Source organism: Dama dama, chromosome 4, assembly GCF_033118175.1.
Source record: "Dama dama isolate Ldn47 chromosome 4, ASM3311817v1, whole genome shotgun sequence".
Lineage (NCBI taxonomy): Eukaryota > Metazoa > Chordata > Mammalia > Artiodactyla > Cervidae > Dama > Dama dama.
In genome coordinates, this window is record NC_083684.1 from 25,695,315 (window position 1) to 25,717,244 (window position 21,930).

General features: G+C 41.4%; 1 non-coding gene across 1 annotated transcript; it reads right to left on the bottom strand.

Annotated features, from left to right (window-relative positions):
• Positions 1-6,544: 6,544 nt before the first annotated feature.
• TRNAG-CCC (transfer RNA glycine (anticodon CCC)) lies at positions 6,545-6,617 on the bottom strand. The gene has a single exon. It is a non-coding gene; the product is annotated as a tRNA-Gly (tRNA).
• Between the last annotated feature and the right edge of the window lie 15,313 nt (positions 6,618-21,930).

Consider the following 21,930-nt stretch of genomic DNA (forward strand, 5'->3'; position numbering starts at 1 on the left):
CTAGAAGGGCAGCTAGAAACACAGAGGAAGTCTGCTAAGTGACTGCTTTTGTTGCCACCAAAGCTGCAATTGCTGATGCCAACACCAGTGAGTGTGTTGTAGGCAGCTTTGATTGAAAAGTTAATCAGCAGCCTTGAGCTTCTATCAATAAAGAGGAGAGAGATTGATTTAAATACTTGATGAAAAAAAAATTTTTTTTAAGCCCTAAACACCTGAAAATGTAGAGGGATTGAATTAAGAGACAATGAGAGATGGATTGGGGCAGGTTTCTAACAGAACAATAAACTTTTCAAGAAGAAAGGAGTCTTGGGAGCAGGAATTCAGTCTTGATGTGGGACTGGAGGAGAAAGACGGGTGAGAAAATGATGAGAGAATTGCTGACAGGTTGGATGTGTGTCGGTGGCTACAGGATGGACCAGCAGACTGCTGGAGACTCTGGCACTCCTGCCTGCACCCCAAGACCATTTGAGGGCTCCAAGGATGTAGATGAACTGCTCTTCTCCTGGACCAGTTCATATGAAAGTGAACAGCCTGAGATGCCTGGGCAGTCAGTGGAGGGGATGAGTTTGGTGGGTTGAGGTGGCCCATCAAGGCTTCCTGGAGATGTATGCTTGAGTGGAGACACTGAAGAAAGGGCACTTTAGAGCTGGAAGTATCGTTCACCTCACCAGGCGCAACCCTTTAGCAGATGATTCGGGAAAAGGATGAACATGCTAGATGGTAGCACACAAATAAATGAAACGGAGCATTTTTTTCTATCTCTGTAGGTCCTCGGAATGGCTATACTGGCCTTAGTAAACTGGTGATAGTGGAGTCATAATTATGATAGTAATAATTAGCATTTTTGCAGTGTTTACAACAGCCAGGCCCTACGCTAGGTATTTTTCATGTCCCTAGTCTCTCATTTACTCTTCACAGCCACCTGGTAAGGGCATTAATTTAATCACATTTCATTTTGCCTCAGGAGGGGAGAATAACTTGTCCAGCATTGCAGAGCCAACACAGAATGAAGCTGAAGTAGAAGGCTCACGTGTTCACTTGCCCTGCCTGAAGAATCTTCTAGTACATTACAAATCTGCTCAGAAGGACAAAAAGAAAACACAAGTCTCTCACAGGTAATGAAACTGATTGACCCAGTGATACAAATTTATATCAAGGGCTTAGCACACTGCCTAACACAATTAAGTCCTTATTACATCCTAACAGGGGTTCATTTTTATTCATAAAGTATATACAACAGAGTCTAGAAGACAACAGTTACTCAAGATGTGTTATCTTAGGGGGTGTTATCATGAAGGACAATGTGCAGCAATATAGATGAACCTGAAGATTATCATATTAAATGAAATAAGTCAGAAAGAGAAAGACAAATATCACGTGGTATTGCTTATATAAACTGTCCACAAAATGATACAAATAAATTTATTTACAAAATAGAAACAGACTGAAAGACTTAGAGAACAAACCTGTGGTTACCAAGGGGAAGGGCTAGGGACAAGGGAGAGATTGGGAGTTTGGGATTGACATGGATACACTGCTGTACTTAAAATAACTCTGCTCAGTATTCTGTAATAGTGAAGTGCAGTGAAAGGTGCTCAGTCGTGTCCGACTCTTTGCGACCCCATGGACCATACAGTCCATGGAATTCTTCAGGCCAGAATACTGGAGTGGGTAGCCTTTCCCTTCTCCAGGGGATCTTCCCAACCCAGGGATCGAACCCAGGTCTCCCGCATTGCAGGCAGATTCTTTACCAGCTGAGCCACAAGGGAAGCCCATTCTGTAATAACCTAAATGGAAAAAGAATTTGAAAAAGAATAAATACATGTATATGTATACCTGAAACTAACACAACATTGTTAATCAACTATGCTCCAATATAAAATAAAGTTTTAAAAAGACAGATAGTATTAACACATAAGCCTGATTCACCATCACTTTCCCCCATAGAATCAATCTCCTTACCATCCTCAGCTATTTCTTTCCCATTCTTCACACTCAATGTATCTTTGAGACTGTGCCCTTCATCATGCTACTCTCTTACCTATGGCTATTGTTTCTTCACTCTTCATCTTTGCCCATTAAAACTTCTCATTCTGCCATGCCCAACTTAAAAGTTGCTTCTCCATGGGGTTTGTCCTGACTCCCCTTTACTTCCTTGCCTGGCCCAGTAATCAGAATGTCTCCTCCTTGGTGAAGTCTCCACCTTTAATTACATCCTGATTAGCCCTTATTAATTTTTCTTGCATCATTCTGAGATGTAAACACAGCCATTTCCCCAAATTCAATTCTCAGCTCCTTGAAGTCTGGATGGTGTTTGTTTGCAATTATTCTCCTCACTTTTCACCCTGCCTGGCCTTTGGGACTGTGCATGGTACACAGTAGCACTCAGTGATCAACTTGGAGTACAGCTTAATTTGGGGAATGCCACCTTAAAATCCTAATGTTTTTGATAAAGGAGTTATTCAACGAACTGTTGTTATTTCATATTGAGTCTTTACTAGGAATATGCTGATCAGAGAATTACATATGCCCTTTAACAGAGAGGGGCTTCCCTGGTGGCTCAGATGGTTAAGAATTTGCCTGCAATGCAGGAGACCCAGGTTGTTTGCTCCCTGGGTTAGGAAGATCCCCTGGAGAAGGAAATGGCAACCCACTCCAGTATTCTTGCCTAGAGAATTCCATGGACAGAGAAGCCTGGCGAGTTACAGTCCATTGCATTGCAAAGAGTCAGACATGACTGAGCCACTAACACACATTTATTTTGAGAATAGAGAGCTTTGGTGGCATGGGCTAGGGATGTGTATTTGAACAGCAATGATTGGCAGAAAGAGAGGGGCAGGGAAAGTAGTGTGTATGTTGGGGACTGAGAGCAATATTGTGGCTATTACAATAGGATTGTTGAGATATGGGCCCCTGAATAACTGTTACCATAGAAACTAGAGTTAGGGCTGGGTAGCCATCTACCCAGCTTACTAGGTGGTTGTCCTGGCTAGACTGGAGTGCAGAAGCCTGTTTGGCACCCCCTGGGAACATCAAATCTCCATTCCTCATCCCCATGGGGGCTGTCAGTGTCACACATGCCACCAAACCCCAAATCACTGTGTTACAAAAGCATCTTTTGATTGATTCATCAACTACCAAATATGAAAGATATGCATGTCACTGCATGGGGAGCAGCAATTAGCATTGGGAAGAAACTCAGAGTCTGGGAGTCTGAGTTTTGGAGTGGAGGATAAAGCCAAAACAGAGTTCTTCATCGACACACCCCAAACACATCCAAACACTCCCTGGCTCACAGATAGGAATGAAACAGAGAGCGAGAACAATCAATTGGAGCAGTAATATTAATACCATAATTAATAGGTGCTGACAAAGTACTTACCAGTGTTAGGTGTTGAGTGTATACTTTTAATTTAGTTTAAAATCTAATCCTTAAAATAGCCCTATGGAGAAGGAAATGCTATTTTCATTTTACAAATGAAGAAAAGGAAGTTCAGACAAGTCAAGCTTGCTGCTTAAAGACAAACACCTAGCAAAAGGTAAGGCAGGGACTTGGGGACAAAGTCTTTCTGACCCTAACACGTGAGCATCTGAACATTTTGATTTGCTTTCTGAGGAGCAGCCTTAGCCCAGGATCTGACTATACTAAAAGGATTCAAGTCTGAGGATAGATAAAAACTTACCCAGTGAATCCTTACTTTCAAAGTATATATTTTTCCTTTTTCCCCTCCCAGATAAAGTACCTGCCTCTTTTCTCTGTAGTTAAGCATGCAAATGACCATCTGCATAGCATTCTGGTTCAAACTGCCAGGCACGAGGTAATTACAGTTTATCCACTGACCATATTTAATTTTTCCAATGTGTTTTTCTTCATTTCTCCCTTTCTGGGACCTTTTTTGGATTATTCTTTTTTCCAAAATAGGAAAATTCCTAGTCATTAATCTAGCACTACAGTAAAGCATTGAATTATTATTATAGATATTATATTTTAACTAGAAAGAAGATTTGCAGCATTAAGAAAGATTTTGGGAAAAAATGAATAGCAAATGCACAGTGCAAATATAATTCTATTCATTTTTTGCATTTTATCTTAGGCAATTTGACTAAAGTGCTAGAGTTTCATGTAAGGATTGTACACATAAATTTTTTTGGTATATCTTCCAAAGATTTATGTAATTTTAATTTACTAATGGTAAGAATTCTATCACAATGACTCTCCCAGTTTCCCAAATGATCATCCATTTCCTTGTATATTGAGGTTGGGTTAACTTTTCAGCTATTGTAACTAACACAGCAATATCTGTCAAAAACACTTTTCTTTGATTTCTTAAAGTAGTAGTTTATTTTCCCAGACTACTTTTATGTGTCCTTCCCATTTAATTTTAAAAAGTTGGCAGAGAGCACTTTAATTTGCTGACAAACTATTTTAAGCCCTGTTTGGTTTCTTTTTACTAAGCCCAACATCACTGGGCACTAAGATGGCATGATCCTCAAGTCATCATTGCTCTTGCCCAAGAGATGTCAATGAGCTGCAGAAGACAGGGATTCCCGCTAGGGATTTGATGAACCTAGCTTATCTGTGAGACGGTCGACAGAGCATACCTACACACTCATGCCTACTGCCAAGTACTCTATGCCAGGTGTGTGTCAAATGTTTACAGTTGTTTCTTGGTATTCGAGGGAGATTTGTTTCAGGACCCACCTCAGATATCAAAATCCACGGATGCTCAAGTCCCTTATATAAAATGGCATAGTAGTTGCATATAACCCACAACACATCTTCTTGAGTACATTAAAACATCCCTGGTGGTGGTGCTAAGTCGCTCAGTCATGTCTGACTCTTTGTGACCCCATGGACTACAGCCCACCAAGCTCCTCTGTCCATGGGATTTCCAAGACAAGAATACTGGAGTGAGTTGCCATTTACTCCTCCAGAGAATCTTGCCAACCCAGGGATCAAACCCGGGTGTCCTGCATTGCAAGCAGACTCTACCACCTGAGCTACCAGGGAAGTGTTGAAACATCCCTGGATGACTTATAATATTTAATACATAGCAACCATTATGTAAATAGCTGCAAGTACAAGGTAAATGCTATATAAATAGTTACCACAAGAATGGCAAATTCAAGTTTTGTTTTGAAGAAATTTCTAGAATTTTTTCTGATTATTTTCCATCTGAGGGTTGGTTGAATCTGACTATGCATGAATGCTTAGCAAGATGCTCTACAGCACTGGCTCACAGTTGATATTTGTTGAATGATAGTCTGGTAGCTTAACTGGTAAAAAATCCGCCTACAATGCAGGAGACCCCAGTTCGATTCCTGGGTTGCGAAGATCTGCTGGAGAAGGGATAGCTACCCCCTCTCCTTTTATCCTCAGAATACTGTACCTTCAAAGGTCAGTCTAATGATAGTCCCACTTTAAAGGTGCAAATACCAAGACTTTGAGCAGCGGGATAACTTGCTAAAGTCACGTGGCTAATGAATAGTGATGCTAATTGGGACCCAGTTCTGTCTGACCCTGGAGTCTTTCTTTCTTTCTTTTTTAAAATATATTTTATTTGGCTACACTGGGTCTTTGTTGCCATATGTAAGATCTTTAGTCATGGCATGTGAACTCTTAGTTGTGCCACGTGGGATCTAGCTCCCTGACCACGGATCAAACCCTTGAATTGGGAGCATGGAGTCCTGGCCACTGGACCACCAGGGAAATCCCAGAGTCTTTCTCTCTTTCTTAACACAAGTACCATAGGCTGCTGTCTTTACCATGTTTCTGTGATGCCCATTGTAGGAGTTCATGTGTATAATTTCTCCTTTTTTTAAATCTCATCCCATTTCTGGAAATCCTTATGAGATTCCAAAATAACCCTGAACTCAAAGTTTTTTTCTTTGTTTTTTCTGTTTTGGTCTCAAGTCTTTAAAAACAGACAGAGAGACCAGGAGAACAGGTATATTAAACTGCCTGGCATGTCTCATCCATATCTAAGAGAAAAGCCCGGCATAAATAGATAATTCAGAAGCTTCCGTCTGTGCCAGGCACAGGGCTAGGCAGGAGGGACACAGGCAGATGGACGATCTCTTGTCAAGATCTCTAGTGAAAGCAGAGCAGAGTGAAGCACATAATACGAGGGCAATAATCATGGAGCACAAATGGTACATCAGAGACAAAACACAGCGTGCTGAGATGTGGGCGACAGGACGGGGTGCAAAGGGAGCTAATTTGGGTAGGTTGACCAGTTACTGCCTAACTTCCTTGCAGGGCTGAAGTCCCTGTAGAAACCTCACTTAGATTCTTAACATATTTGAAGGTGGCAATTCTCTTTCATTCTTTCAATTTAAATGCTAAGATGACAAGTAACCTCTCAAGTACTCATAGAACCCTGAGGCTGGCTTAAGACCTGACTAAGTCAGTTTTTCATGCACTTACTTTTTTTTTTTTTTGATATTTATTTATTTATTTATTTGGTTGTGCCAGGTCTTAATTGCAGCATGTGGGGTTTTAGTTGCAGCAGACAAACTCTTAGTTGTGGCATGTGGGATCTAGTTCCCTGACCAGGGATTGAACCTGGGTCCCCTAAGTTGGGAGCACAGTGTCTTAGCCACTGGACCACCAGGGAAGTCCCCATGCCCTTACTTTTAGACCACAGTTTTTCAACTCCAGCTCTTTGGTCTCTAAGCACTAGATTCAGGTAGCATCACCCCCAAATTATGACAACAAAAATGTATCCAGACATTGCTGAATGTGCCCCATTCAGCAAAATGAAAATTTCTGGGAACAAGAGGGGCAAAACTGCTCCAGTTGAAAAATCACTGTTCTAAGTGTGTAGTTCACAGGATTTTTTGATGCCACAGATAGCTTCCAGAATCTGAGAAAAATCTATGTAAAAATAATTGCTATTAAGTGATTCCTATGTGCGGAGTGTTCTGTTAAATGCTTCATGCACATTATCTCATATAATTTTTACAACGATTATATGAAGAAGGTATTGTTGCCACCTCCTTAGGGTCTAGGATCACAGTTAATGGCAGTGTCCAGGATTCAGCCTCCGAGGTTTCCACAACCACGGATGGAGAAACATGGCTCTGAATCTCCAGTACACAGATGGGCATGGATTGTCATCATCGGGTCCTCTAAATCAACACATCTCACACTCTATTTTTTGGTCACTCCATGTGGCATACAGAACTTCTCTGACCATGGACTGAACCTGCATCCCCTGCCGTGGAAGCATGAAGTAGTAACTGTGAGGCGAGCAGAAGTAACGCAGCTTAGATTAGGAGACCTTCCCACTTGGGACCACTGTTTGCCAATTTGGACCAATTAGCTTTCACTTAATACTGACTGCAGTTTGCCAATTAGGAAATTAGGAACGGGGCGGAAACCCCCAGGAAAGTCCCGCGCGCGAAAGTATTGACCAATGAAATTGCTTTGCAAACGTGTAACCAATCCGCTTCTCACCCTATAAATTTGTGTAACAGCCTGGGCTTGGGGCTCTCTGACCCGCACCACTGTGTTGGTTGCGGGCGGAGAGTCCTGACTCGAGTCAGTAATAAACTTCCCTTCCTGCGAGTTGCATTGTCTTGGAAGCCTTCTCTCTTCCCGCTCGGGGATCTGGACATCGGGCATAACAGTAACCTCTGGACCACAAGGGAAGTCAACCACATCTCACACTTTAAACTGCACATGCATCACCCAGGGATCTTCCTTAAAATACTAATTCTGATTCTGCAAGTCTGAGGCAGGACCCATGATTGTGTGTTTCCAAGAAGCTCCCAGGTGATGCCATGAACCACACAGTGAGTATCAAGGGCTTAGAGCAACAGCTATTAAGCCTTTCTAGACTACAGATTCAGCCAAGAATCTGGTAAGTTATGGACCTCTGCCCAGAAAGCTTGAGTCATGCACATACATCTCCTAAAAGCCCAGGTTGAGATTTCTAATTTGCTCTAGAAAAATATCTTAATCAAACAGATGATCTCACCTGTTTCAACAAATTTCTGATAAAGCAGAATTCTGGATGCCATTTTGGCTATTGCTTTCCACCATCTGAAAACACTGGCTGCCTGAATATCCTTATAACACATGTATTGCCTCTTTCTCATCATAGTGCAAGTTCCTTAACTCTTCACTTCTCTTTGTGGTGCTACAGGGTATTTGTCTATCTGTCTGAAAGCATTGACCTCAAATCCAATCCATCCCTTTCTTGTTTTGTCTCATCTTAGGAAACTCTTCAAGTCCTGCATGGCATCTTTCCATAATAATGCTTCCTCCTCACCCATTCCCTCTCCCCTCCTTCAACTATGATCTACGTAACACATGTGCCATGTGATACAGTTATCAGAAGGTGATGTTACCTGAACATACACATACACAACAGTATGATAAGATACTTTTCTAAAAGAGCAGATAACCTTAAACATTAATAAGTGGAAAAATCTGTGAAATCAAAGCATTTTTTCTTTTTTTTTATATAATAGCCTTTCATTCTTTTTATGATTTTGTCTTTGAAAGCTCTTTCTGCAGATGACAGATGATATTGTTCTTCCATCCTGCTTCAGACAGAATTAAGGGAGGAAGGGGAGAAAAAACTATTGTAGAGCCTCTCTACTCTGCGACACGATTTTTATAATTAATATATACAACTGAACAGAGAAAGGTACGTTATAATGAAATGCAATTAAGAGGTGTTTGTTCTTTTCCCACACAAGATGACTATAATTTCCTTGGCTGTTTAGAAGTCAACCATTATCATTACATTTTGCACATATCCTTTTTTTTTTTTTTTTGCTCCTGAATTTGTTTATTTTCAATAAAAACAAACATGGATTTAGAGCATTTGATATTCAGATAACATCATCTTTTAATTATAGTACTTGCTGATCATCAAATCTAACACCTTTTATGGTATTTTTTGCATTGGCATGGCTTCCAATTTTTAATTAATGGACCTTTAAAAATAGCTCCAAATAAAACTGTAATTTCAATTTGCCAAAAAAGCTCGGGTTGGACGACAGCATTATGCTTTCCTTCCATGTGGAAAGGAACCAATCTGATTTTATAGTTATCTGTCATCTTGGACTTTAATTATAAACTCTCCTGTACAACCTGACATTTAGTCATGCACACTGGGTCGCCCTCTCTTCCTGCTCCCCATTTTCTTTCTCTTTTGTCACCATCCTCCCCATTTGAATGGAAAAAGAAGGATTGGGAGGATGCAACAGTCACTCGTTGGGGGAGTTGGTGTGTGATGGGGTGGAATGAGGCACCCATCTGGAGCTTGCCCCTGATTCTCCTCTGTTGTTTTCCTCTCTGAAAGTATTCCGATATTCCTTCAGCCTCAAGGACAGAATTCAAATTCACTTGGAATCGCTGAACTTGAGTGCGAGAAACTCACCTTTGACAGCACAGACCCACCAACGCAGGAGCCACGAAGTAGCTTCTCACACAATAGATGCTTAATAAAAACTTGTGACTTCAAGGAAGCCAGTAGCTTAAATGAGAAGAACAGGAATAGACACAATTATAGAGTAGAGCAGGGCCTCTGACACTGAATGTTAGGGCATAATTTTTACTCGACATCTTTTAAGTATCCCAGAACCTAAAATTAAAATGGTGGTGGCATTTGCTCTTATTTACTGTATTTCCTTTCTGAGGATTGTTTAAAGCACAAATAGCAAAGAATGGTTATTGCCCCTAAAGAGCCATGCTTAATATTTCAGAAGATGCTCTCTGGGAAATGGGATTGCTGCTTAGTCCACGAATATGTTATTTCTCCAGGTTTAGACAATTGGGAGATGTAGGAAGAACATACAAGACAACAAATGTTTTTTTCTTTTATAGACATATAATGCTTCATTAAAACGACAGCAACAGTCACTGAGAATCCCATACAGCTCTTTCAGCCTATGAGCAGAAGTGAAATATATAGAGAGCAAGATTTAAAGAAACAGAGACAGTTACTAGGATCCAAAGTAAGCACCTTCTTCCACTAACCCAGCTGTTGCCAGGTCACCTTATGGAGCTTTCTTTGTGCCAGGTAAAGTACCAGAAGACACAAAGATAAATCAAGTAACATTTTCTGCTTTTGAGAAGCTCTTCGATAGGAATATGCAAAGCAGACAAAGTTCCAGCAAGACTGGGGGACAGGCATCCCACACTTGGTAAGTGCTGAGGTTGTGGGCTCAGAGGTCCATCTGCTTCTGTCTCAGACTTGTTTCTGCAAGGCTCCTTCCAGCTCCTATATTAATATTGAGTTGGCTTCTGCTTCGTTCTTATTGATTATTGATAAAATAGTTTCTTTCAAATTAAAAAAAAGTCAAACTCACAGAAACAGAGGATAGAAAAGGGATAGCCAAGGTTTGCTAAAGGGTAATAAACTTTCAGTTATAAGATGAATAAAGTCTGAGAATCTAATGTACAACCTGATCACTAGAGCTGATAACACTGTATTGTGTAATTAAAAGTTGTTAAGAGAGTATAACTTCAATGTTCTCACCAAAAGAAGGTAAATATGTGGGGGTATTCGATGTGTTAACTAACTCAGCGGGAATCCTTTCCCCAAGTATGTTAGTTGCTCATTTGTATCTGACTATTTGCAACCCATAGACTAGAGCCCGCCAAGCTCCTTTGTACAAGGAATTCTCCAGGCAAGAAAACTGAAGTGGGTTGCTATTCCCTTCTCCAGGGTATCTTCCTGACCCAGGGATCTAACCCAGGTCTCCTGCGTTGGAGGCAGAGTCTTTACTGTCTGAGCTACCAGGGAAGCCCTTCCCTAAGTACAGGTATCCGCTGCTGTTCAGACACTCAATTGTGTCTGACTCTTTGTGACCTCACAGACCACAGCACACCAGGCTTCCCTGTCCTTCACTGTCTCCCATAGTTCACTCAGACTCATGCCCATTGATCCAGTGGTGCCATCCAACCATCTCATCTTCTGTTGTCCCCTTCTCCTCCTGCCCTCAATCTTTCATAGCATTAGGATCTTTCCCAATGAGTCGGCTCTTTGCATCAAGTAGCAAAAGTATTGGAACTTCAGTTTCAGCATCAGTCCTTCTAATGACTATTCAGGTGTATCAGATCACCATGTTGACATTTAACTATCTTGCCACTGCATTTGTCATAAAGCTTATCATAAAGCTGAAAAAGTAAAGCAACTCCTTTCATGAAAGAGAGCTGCTTGTGACTCCTGGGAGTGGGGAGATCTCAGACTCTTTCTTCCTCATACCCTTTATTCCCTGATCTTCCAACAAATGTAGAAAACGCAAAGACGTACAAGTGAGCTACACTGGTTCCCCAGCTTAGGACAACTTTTGCTTCCCACCCAGCATAATTTCATCTCAGTAAGAAGCAAAGTTTTCCTCAGAAGCGGAGTTCAGCCTTAATTAGCCCGTTCTCACTGCTTTTCTGCTTTTTATGAAAAGTTAGCATGAAACAACTTCTTTGCTCAGCTCTGAACTTTTACGATCTGCCAGGGCAGGGCTTTTTTGTTTTATTTTTTAAAATTCTGGCTGTTGCAAAAAACCAGTTTGAACCCAAAAACATTTTACAGGTATTTGTGTGGTAGTTTTCTCCCTTAGGCTCTGCAACTTGTTTCTCTTGGTCTGTCTGTCTGGCTCTGTTCCTATCCTGCCGGAGGATATGGGTCCTAGGACACACGAGGCCCCCTCCAGCTCCAGGTCCTTGGACAGCGTGGCTGTGTGGACACTCAAGGGCTTGTTGTCATGGTTTTGTGTAATACATGTGTGTGTTAAATCAGCATGCTTCATGCCTTAAGCTTACATATTTTTAGATCAATAATACATTAATAAAGCTATAAAACATATTTTTAGAAAAACAGGTTTGTGATTGCATTGGGATGGGGTAGTAGAAGTCAGAGCTGAGAGAAAAGCAAAGGAGGAAATTGAGAGAGTGATGCATATGTTCAGTATCTTGATAGCGGCAGTGGTTTCAAGGGTGTATATATATGTCAAAACTTATCAAATTCCTTGAAATAGTTGAAATATGTGCAATTTATTGTAAATCAATTATTAATATTTGCTGTTGTTCTTTAGTTGCTAAGTCGTGTCCAACTCTTTTGAGACCCCATGGACCACAGTAGCCCACCAGACTCTTGTGTTCATGGGATTTCCCAGGCAAGAATACTGGAGAGGGTTGCCATTTCCTTTTCCAGTGGACCTTCCTGGCCCAGAGATGGAACCCCTATCTCTTGCTTGGCAGACAGGTTCTTTACCACTAAGTTAGCTGGGACTATACTATAATAAAATTGGGCTTTTTTTTTTTTTGGTCTCCAGTTACTAGTTTTCTAAAAATATATATTTTATTGAAGTATAGTAGATTTTCAATGTTGTATTAATTTCTGCTGTAGCTCATGGTGGTTCAGTTATACATATGCACACATTCTTTCCTTCTTTTTTTTTTTTTGTTTTGTTTTTGAAGACTGGGGGCTATGCCCTTTTACGTTTCCTTTCTTCAGTGATGGAGTCCTAAGTCGGGACTCAGTTTAGGTTCTGACTTGCCCACTAACTTACCAAGTGATTTTCAGAGGATTTCTCTTCCCTTGATGATCAAGTGGGACAGAGAACTTGGTACAGCCATCATAAAGAGAAAGTGAGACCATACTTCTCTGAAAAGGAAGTGTGGTCTAGTGGTTAAGAATCCAGGTCAGGACTCCAAATTCAGGCTCTGCTTACTCAGCAGCTGTAGATCTTTGAGTCAAATATCTAACCCCACAAAGTCTCAACACCCTCATCTTTCAAAATAGGGGTAATAATGCTTCGTTCTTTACAGAGTTGTTACAAAGATCAAATAAAGGCTTTTAGTAGCAAATCTATGAAATAGTTACTAGGTCGGTGAAGGTTGGCAAGTATTAGGTTTGCACGTGTATGTTTGTAGTATGTATGTGGGTATACGTGTGTATCTGTGGGTATATATGTATACATGTGCCTATGACTGAATGTATACATGTGTATGTGTGTGTTTGGATATCTGTGTGTATGTGTATGTGTGAAATATGAAGCTTGACTAGGGGCAAGTGATTTCTGGATTAAGTGTCCTGTGTTAAATATTGAGCCTCTAAATTCAACATGAACTTTTAGAAGCATCATCATCGGGCTCATCAGCCCAAAATTCATAGCTCCCTCTCTCAACAGATTTTTTTTTTCCTATTCTTTATCAGTATAATATTATTTAAGAATCCATTCTGAGTTTTCCTTACCAATTATTCCAGCAACATCTCAAGAGTTTCCTGTGATTTGAAGAAAAAAAATCACCCATCTCCTAACGCTCCTAATCTCAGTGGCCAAAAGATAGGGATTTGCTCTCTAATCAGGGTAGGCAGCCTGCATAGTTGGACAAGCCTCTGCTCACCAAAAGGCCCTGCATTTGGTTTAATGACCTTCTCTTGCTGTCTTGAAATTCTTAGTCATTTTTGAGTGCATGGGGTTAGGGGGAGCCTACATTTTCATTTTGCCATCGGCTTTGCAAATTCCATAGCCAGTCTGATCTGTGCATGCTAAGTTGCTTCAGTTGTTTTCGACTATTTGTGACCCCAAGGATTGTAGCCCACCAGGCTGCTCTGTCCATGGGATTCTCCAGGCAAGAATATTGGAGTGGGTTGCCATGTCCTCCTCCAGGGGATCTTCTCGGCCCAGGGACTGAACCTGTATCTCCTACGTCTCCTGCATTGACAGGCGGGTTCTTTACTACTAATGCCACTTGGGAAGCCCAGTCTGGTCTCTATACTATGGAAACTGGACTTTGGCTTCTGTTGCCTGCTGGTCTCTTTAGGGAAACCATACAGGATGCTCTGCTTGCTTTCAGAACCTTCTTATGACCTATTCCTGGAGTAAGGTTTTTAACTTTCAATCAAGTTGAGTTTAGAATAAAGGATGATTGGTGATCTTCTTTCTAGACCCTGTAGGCAAGTGCTTTACTATTTTACTCCTAAGGAAAAAGCCCACCATCTGCTTAAATCAACCCCACACAAACCCTTTATTGCAATCAACTTCTTTTTGTTGTCTAATAGCAAGAAGCCCTGGTGGCAGGGATTCAGGCCATGTTGTTGTGGGTGATTTGATACAGGTTGCTTTCCACAATCCTGTGAGCAGTAGGCAGCTAATGCTCTCTTGGACCTTTGGATCACTTACCCTACAGTTAGAACATCAGCCCCAAAGACCTGCTCCCTGAAACTCCCAGAAAACATAGCCCTGGGTCACCATTGTGGACCAGTCTCATGGTGAGAGAGTGGCCAGAGCCACTCTCAAAAATCCTTTCTTGCAGCTTCTAAGCGCTATCAGAATGCTCTTGTCAGTTCCACATATTTGCCCTGCATCATTTTGGTTTCTCTCCTATCGCTCCTTTTAATGTCAGGTTCTGCCCTATGATTGACAATTATAATTACTCCTCACAGAGCCTCATATTAATAACAGCCATTGATCTAACTCAGATGATTCCAAGCCTCTTTATTTCCCAACCTCAAATGTGAGACTTTAGCTCCTCCAAGCTTGAATTCTGCAGCTGGCAAAAGAGAGCTCAGACCAGGTTTCCAAATAATAGGTGAGCTTCTTCTCATATCAGCCCCAGAGCAGAGCCCCCTCTCCTCAACAGACATTTTTTCTCGCGTCTTGATCAACATATTATTTTCAAAAATCCATTTTGACTTTCCTTTGCCAGAAAAGGCTCTCCACACTCTCAGTTGCCCAGCAGGAAGCTCTTTTCGACTCGCTCAGATTGGTGGGTGGAGGAGACCACAATTATACCCCATTTCAATGACATGTCTGGGGTTGCAGTGACTCCAGACAAAGAAGCTGAAATGTATGAAAGTCTCTGTGTCTTCACGACAGAACCTAAAAATACCTGCCTGAGATGCAGGTTGGGAGCTATTTCCAACAACAGGGCTCCAAGGTTTCCCCGCTGGGAGCTTGAGAGCCTCTGAATTCTTTTCAGCGGGCTGTCTAGGGTACCTGATGATCAGGGGGGTGATGCACAAAGGCCAACGTTGAGGGGAAGAAGGCTCCCCAAGAGGTCCCTGTCTCCACCCTGCTGTGCCCGATGACAGGTTTCAGTGGGTCTCCTCCAGGCTGTTCTAAAGAGTCAGGACACAGCCCATACAGAGAGCAGGCTCCTTAGGATCTTGCTTAATGCCATCGGTCCTATTTCAAGGAGACGGCACTGTCATGGGGAGAGTGAAGAAAGAAATGTGACCAGGCAGAAGAGGAGCTCAGAGATTTCTCAGTTATTCTTTTTCCCGATGCTTCCATTTTTCCTAAAGTAGTGTTTCACCCAATGGTTGTAGATCCTTCATTTTCACTTTTCCTTTGGTGTGGCACTTACTACCACTCCATCTTTGGTCATTTCCGTTTAAAACCACTCATCCTTGATCTTGAGTCAAAATTGACCTCCCTCTGATGTCTAAGTATTGGGGCCACAGAGAAATCAAGTTCATATCCTATATTTTTGTACAGTAGATACTTGGAAACAGTGCTCACAGGTTCCACAAAGCTTATGTTCAATGTCAGTTTCCTTGACCTTCCTTTTGGTGCCCTTGAGTCTAACTCCACCTAGTCTTCCTCCCCTAAAATATCTGCCCAAGCCTTTCTCAACTGTGGCAAAGAGGTCAGACTTTCTGATGGGAGAATCCAAGAGGCGTTTGGGAACATTCTTACCAGTGTTAAAGTGAGGGTGGGGTTTTCTCATGGGAGTTGGTGTTGAACCCTTTCTACTCGAATTCTTTGAGATTGCCAGATATCTATCGGCTCAAGTAACTTAGTCTGGTTTAAAAATGCTGAATTTAAAATCTTTGCCTGGACCGTGCTCAGGAGCATCTCTTGGCTCTTTAAAATGTGCAAAGTCAACCTCAGTACCAGAAAAGCTCAGTCTGGGGATGGTAGTGCTCCTCAGAAGGTGAGGGAGAGAGTTTCCTGATTCACTGAGCTATTTGAGAAAAGAGAAGCATTTATTAAAGATGAGAACAGGAGGAATCACACTTCTTTAGATCCCTTCCTTGTTTCTTAAGAAGAATATAAAATACCTTCATGAACCACAGTGTAAAGAGGGGAGATACTTGTTCCAGAAAACTTGGGCTAAAGGAAATTATACTATTTTGCATCATGATTATTTCTTCAGTTTTTCCTCTTATTTTTGTGACTTTTCCTTTTTAAAAAAGCACTTTTTAACTCAAGACTTAGAATCTGCAGGAAAGCTGAAAAGACAATATAATAAATGACCATACGTCTTCATCTATATTCACCGAATATTGCCATCTACCTACACTCACGACCTTCCTGTAGTTCCCCTATGCACCATGTCCAAAAATAGTTTGCACACATCATGACACATCTCCCCTTTCCCAGTATTTCCCTGACTCCTATGTGTTTTTATCTCCCCAGTACACTTAGATAAGTCCCACCACTTCCCTCTGCTCATTGCTCCATGTTCTTTGAAGAGTCCCAGACCAGGTCCTGCTCAACATTCTGGATTTGTTTGGCCATTGCCCCATGGTGATTTTCAGGTTAACCATTTCTTCCAAGAACACAAATCCTTCCCACAACATCACACCAGAAGTTTTTGTGTTTTTTTGGCATGTCTTTTTGTTTGCTTGTTTTGCTTTTGTTTTGTAGGCATCTCTTAATGCCCATTCTTTCCTGCCCCACCAGCAACCATGACCCTGACACCCACAGCACAGCACTCATTTAGAAGATGAGAGAAGACGACTATTTGTGGACAATTTCGAGAGAGTTAAGAAGAGTTTTGAAAATGGTGAGTATAAAGTGACTTCAAGTGGGTTGTACAGTGTATGTATTTGCAGAGTAATTCCTAATTATTTGGTCTGATTTTAGTCATGCTTAAGGGTAAAGAAAAAATGGATTGGTGTATTTTATATTATGAAGTCAAAATGTCTTATAAAAATCCAATGGGTCTTAGAGACTGCGAGTAAAACTAAAATTTCCTCAAGAGTGACCACCTCTGCACATATAACTGTGACAACTGGTTGTCATTTGGTTATTCAGCTTCCCTCAGCACTTCCCCAGTTCTTTTGGAGAGTCTCAGGAAGGTAGTGTATCAACTATATGTTCTAGAATGAATCTACACCTGGGTTTCTCTTCTGAACCCCTGGCCACAGTTGCCCCTTGAGGACACTACTCCCCTGAGCTTCCTGCCTTCAATCCTATGCTATTAGCTGGCTTCTGAGTCTACCCAGCCAATGACCAGACCTCGCAGAGCAGCTCATGAAGACAGCTTTCGGTTTTAACCATCTCTACCTCAGGGTTCAGAATCAACCCTTCAGGCTTCCCTGGTGGCTCAGATGGTGAAGAATCTGTCCGCAATGCAGGAGACCCGGGCTCGATTCCTGGATTGGGAAGATCCCCTTAAGAAGGAAATGACAACCCACTCCAGAATTCTTGCCTAGAGAATCACATGGACAAAAGAGCCTGGTGGGGTTACTGTCTGTAGGGTTGCAAAGAGTAGGACATGACTGAGCAGCTAACACTTTCACTTTCACCACAGGGTTCAAAATCAACCCTTTGGGGGTAGATAAATATGGATGGCGAGGTGGAGCCGGTAGTAGTCATGAATCAGATGTCTTGTTATTTTTCTCCATGTTCATTGCTCACTTTCATTGATTCCTGTATTCTGAGTCTCTTCTTTCTACTCTAGGACAGGATCTCCTCCTCAATTAAAGCCTTCTAACAGACATCAAATCATGCACATAGCTACTTGGAGAACAGGGTCTCAGTTACCTCTGACCCAGACTTCAATACAACCAACACAATCCCACCAAGGGCAGCAGTTGTTTACATGTACATCATTAGAAACCATTTCTTCAAGATGGATATCCACCTCTCTATAGATACATAGATATATTAAAATATATATTTTTCAAATATAATATATTTATATATAATATATATTAAATTATAAATTAAATATAATTAAATTATAAATATAAATATAAACTAAATATAATATATATTAATAAAAATATAATATGTTTCAAAGTTCTATGGCCAAATGTGTTTGGGAATCATTGCACTGAACACAGCTGCATCCATTTTTTGTTATGGATTCTTTAGCATAATAATGTATAATTGTAAATCTTCAAGGAAGCATTACTATTATTATTTTTAAGCATCTTTCCCAAGGGAGCTTTATTTAATTTTAATTTTTTTAACTTTTGCTTTTATACTGGAGTATAGCTAATTAACAGTGTTGTGATAGTTTCAGGTAGATAGCAAAGGGACTCAGTCATACATATATCTGTATCCATTCTCCCCCAAGGAAGGATTGTTATTGTGCTATTTTCCTCACTTACTGAAACGAGAACCCTTATTTCTTGGAGGAATTTGTGGAGCAGGTTCATTCCAAACTTGTTTGTGAAGGTTCCCTTGTTTCAGGAGTTGAGAGAAGCTCAGTAATGACCTCTAGCTGGGAAGAGTTATGTTTTAATGTCTTGTGCCAACTGATTGGTTTCTGAAGGTGAAAGAAGAATTAGCAGGAGAGTAAACTGCCTTGTACTTAGAGTTCAAAACTACCTCAGGGAGTGTTTACCCAGTAAGTTCTGCTCTACTTCCAGGTCATTAGTAAAGAAAACTGTACTCCATAAGTATGTTATTACGTTGCGATCTTTCACCAAAGAGCTGAGAGAGATATCTGTTGCTCTATTAAAAATAGACCAAAATCACACTCTGTTTTCTCTCTGGGGTCATCATTGCTCTCTGGGCACTATCTATATGACAGCCATCAAGCTCAGTTGTATGGAGGCCACGACAAGACACAAGGCTTGGTTTCTTCCAGCAAGAGCAGCGCTTTAGATTTCAAGTTATAATTGAAGTGCAAATAGAAGCCTAATTTGGGAATTAGGACTTGTCCTTTCTCATCCGTCAACGTTCTTCAAGCTTGCCACTAAGATAATTCTGCAAGTGCTAAGTCCTGCCCCTCAAGTCTCTCCCTGACAATATCTAGAAGGGTTTTAAGGAAGTCATACTCAAGTTGTATGCAGGATTCTATCTCCAGGAAAACCTGGAGACGGTGGCCAGGGTATCAGTTGCACACAGTCTAAACATTCCCTGGAGTCTTAATTAACCACATTTGCTTTCCTCTTGGCTTCAGGCTGAGTCAGACCAGCCATGACTAAAGTTACAGTCCTGTGTGGTCACGTGATGTGTGACTACATCTTGGCCCGTGATACATGACCTTTCCTCTTGACCAGCAAGAGTTCGTATCATTTTTCATAAGTATATTTTGACTCATTACTGTTGCATCCAACTATTAATAAAGTGGATGAATGTCTCCCATACTTGCTATAATGAGAGAGAGAGAGAGGGAGAGAGAGAGAGAGGGAGAGAGAGAGATAGACGGATGGAAGTGGGCTTGCATAATATTATACATGGACCTCTGGGTGTTTACCATATGGAGTCAGTTGCTATGGGAAGGTGGCAAGAGTATGCTTGGGTTTATACCATGATTCAACCCTAGTCAATTATCTCTGTGAATCTGGGCAAATTGTTTAAACTTTGTTAGACTCCTTGCTGAGCCTTTACTCTGCACAGGCCTGGGCCTGATCACACAACATATGTTAACTCATTCAATTTTTCCAACAATTATATAGGCACTTCCTTAAGCCCATTTTACTAACAAGGTCAAGTAAATTTTTAAATTTCTTCATAACTTAAAAAACAATTATTTTGGCTGCATGGGCTCTTTATTGCAGCACACGGGGTTCTCTAGTTGTGGCATGAAGGCTCCAAAGTGTTCAGACTCAGTGATTTGTGGGATCTTAATCCCCCTACCAGGGGTTGAACCTGGGCCCCCTACATGGGGAGCATGAAGTCTTATCCACTGGACCACCAGGGAAGTCCCCAAGGGCAATTAACTTGACCAGGGTTAATCCATTATCACCTTGTGCAGGTGAAATGAGATAGCATCTGGCTTGATCCATTGTAAGTGCATCAAGTTTTCACTCTCATTGATTATTTTTAAGGTCAATTTTATATACTGTAATTATGCATCAGGCATTATTCTGAATGCTTTATGTATACTAACTCATTCAATGTTATGAGGTGGGTACAGTCTTCATGCCCATTTGATAGATGAAGAAAGTGAGGCACAGAGAGACTGAGAGATCTTTCACAAGGTTATTCAGTGGTGGAGGCTGGATTTAAGTCTGCTTGGTCACAGAGATTATACTCAATCTTTATGCCAAATTATCATTTTCATTGTTGTAGATTTGAGTGTTTATTGGCATTCATTTCCCCATGAATTTCTTAAGGATAGGAACTATTTCCTGTAGTGCTGGTGGTCCCTGCAAGCTATCCCTCTGCCCTCACCATCACTATAACCATTGCCCAGAGCTGGGAAGTTCTGTGAATTTCTTGTTGAATAAATGTACATGCTAAGAGGTTACATATGATTTGTTGAAGAACTTACTAGAAAACCTGTGAGGCTGGTAAATAACTGAACTTGAAATGAGAAAGTGAGTCAGGGAAGAATTGCTAAGCACTATTTTAGTGAAACAAACTGTTCTAACTCTGTTTTGAAGATGTTCTGCGTTCAGACGTTCTTGGGCAAGAAAGTCCTGTTCTCCTGCTAAATCTTGGATAGAATATTTACCTCTACAGACAGCAGAAGCCACTGGGTACCTGGCTCCTTTGAAAGTATCTCAGTTCAGTCCCTCCGTCATGTCTGACTCTTTGCGACCCCATGGACTGCAGCACGCCAGGCTTCGCTTCTCCGTTATAAGTAGACCTGCTTGTATATTAACAAACACTGAGCTCTTGCCATTAGCCAGATGCAATGCTAAGGCCTTTAGAAGAAGCACATAATTTAATCCTTTTGACAGCCACAGGAAGCATGTTCTAATAGTATCCCAATTTTACAGAGAAGGTAACTGAGTCATGGGGCCAGCAGGCTCAAGGTCACACACTAGTGAGGATTTGAATTCACATATTCAAATATGAGGCTTCTCAGGTGGCACTAGTGGTAAATAGTCCACCTACCAAAGTGAGAGAAGCCTTAGATGCAAGTTCGATCCCTGGGTTGGGAAGAACCCCTGGAGAAGGGAATGACAACCCACACCAGTATTCTTGCCTGGAGAATCCCATGGACAGAGAAGCCTGGTGGGTCACGGTCTATGGGGTTGGAGAGAACTGAGCACGCACATACACTTCAAAGATGAGCCAGAGCTCATCTAGCGAGAAAGGCCCTTTTTACAACAGGACCCCTCCTGAGCTTCTCTGCTGAGCTTCGATGCAGGAAGAGTCTGATTGATGATGGCTTTGGTGGACCCTCAGGCTCCTGCCTGCCCTTCTCTTGCCATTTATCCATTGTAGATGTCCAAGACTCTGGTCTTTAGAGTGCAGCCAAGGAAAGGAATTTAGGGTGGACAGACAGCCTTGAGGGCAAGCTATTGTTTCTTTTTTAAAGTGAAATTGTGAAAGTTGCTCTGTCGTGTCAGACTCTTTGAGACCCCATGGGTTTGGGTAATTCTTTACCAGCTGAGCCACCAGGGAAGCCCAAGAATACTGGAGTGGGTAGCCTATCCCTTCTCAAGCCGATCTTCCCAACCCAAGAATCAAACCAGAGTCTCCTGCATTGCTGGTGGATTCTTTATCAGATGAGCTATCAGGGAAGCCCTTTTTCTTAAGTCTGTTCTAACTGCAATACCTGTTGATCATGCAGAACATCTCAGAGTAAGTACTGACACTCACTGAGAAAGCTGGATACTTAGTCTCTCTTTTCATAGACCTTATGACTTGATTCTAAAATCCTGAATATTACAGTCCTTCTGGTTTCTCCTTGGTTTTTAACACTGAAATATTTACCATCATGTTGATATAGTAGTGCAGACCATGCCATAAAAATTGTCTTTCATGCCAATGGCAGAAAAAAAGAAGGCACAGGACAGTAAAAAGACATCCAGAAAAATTTTCATA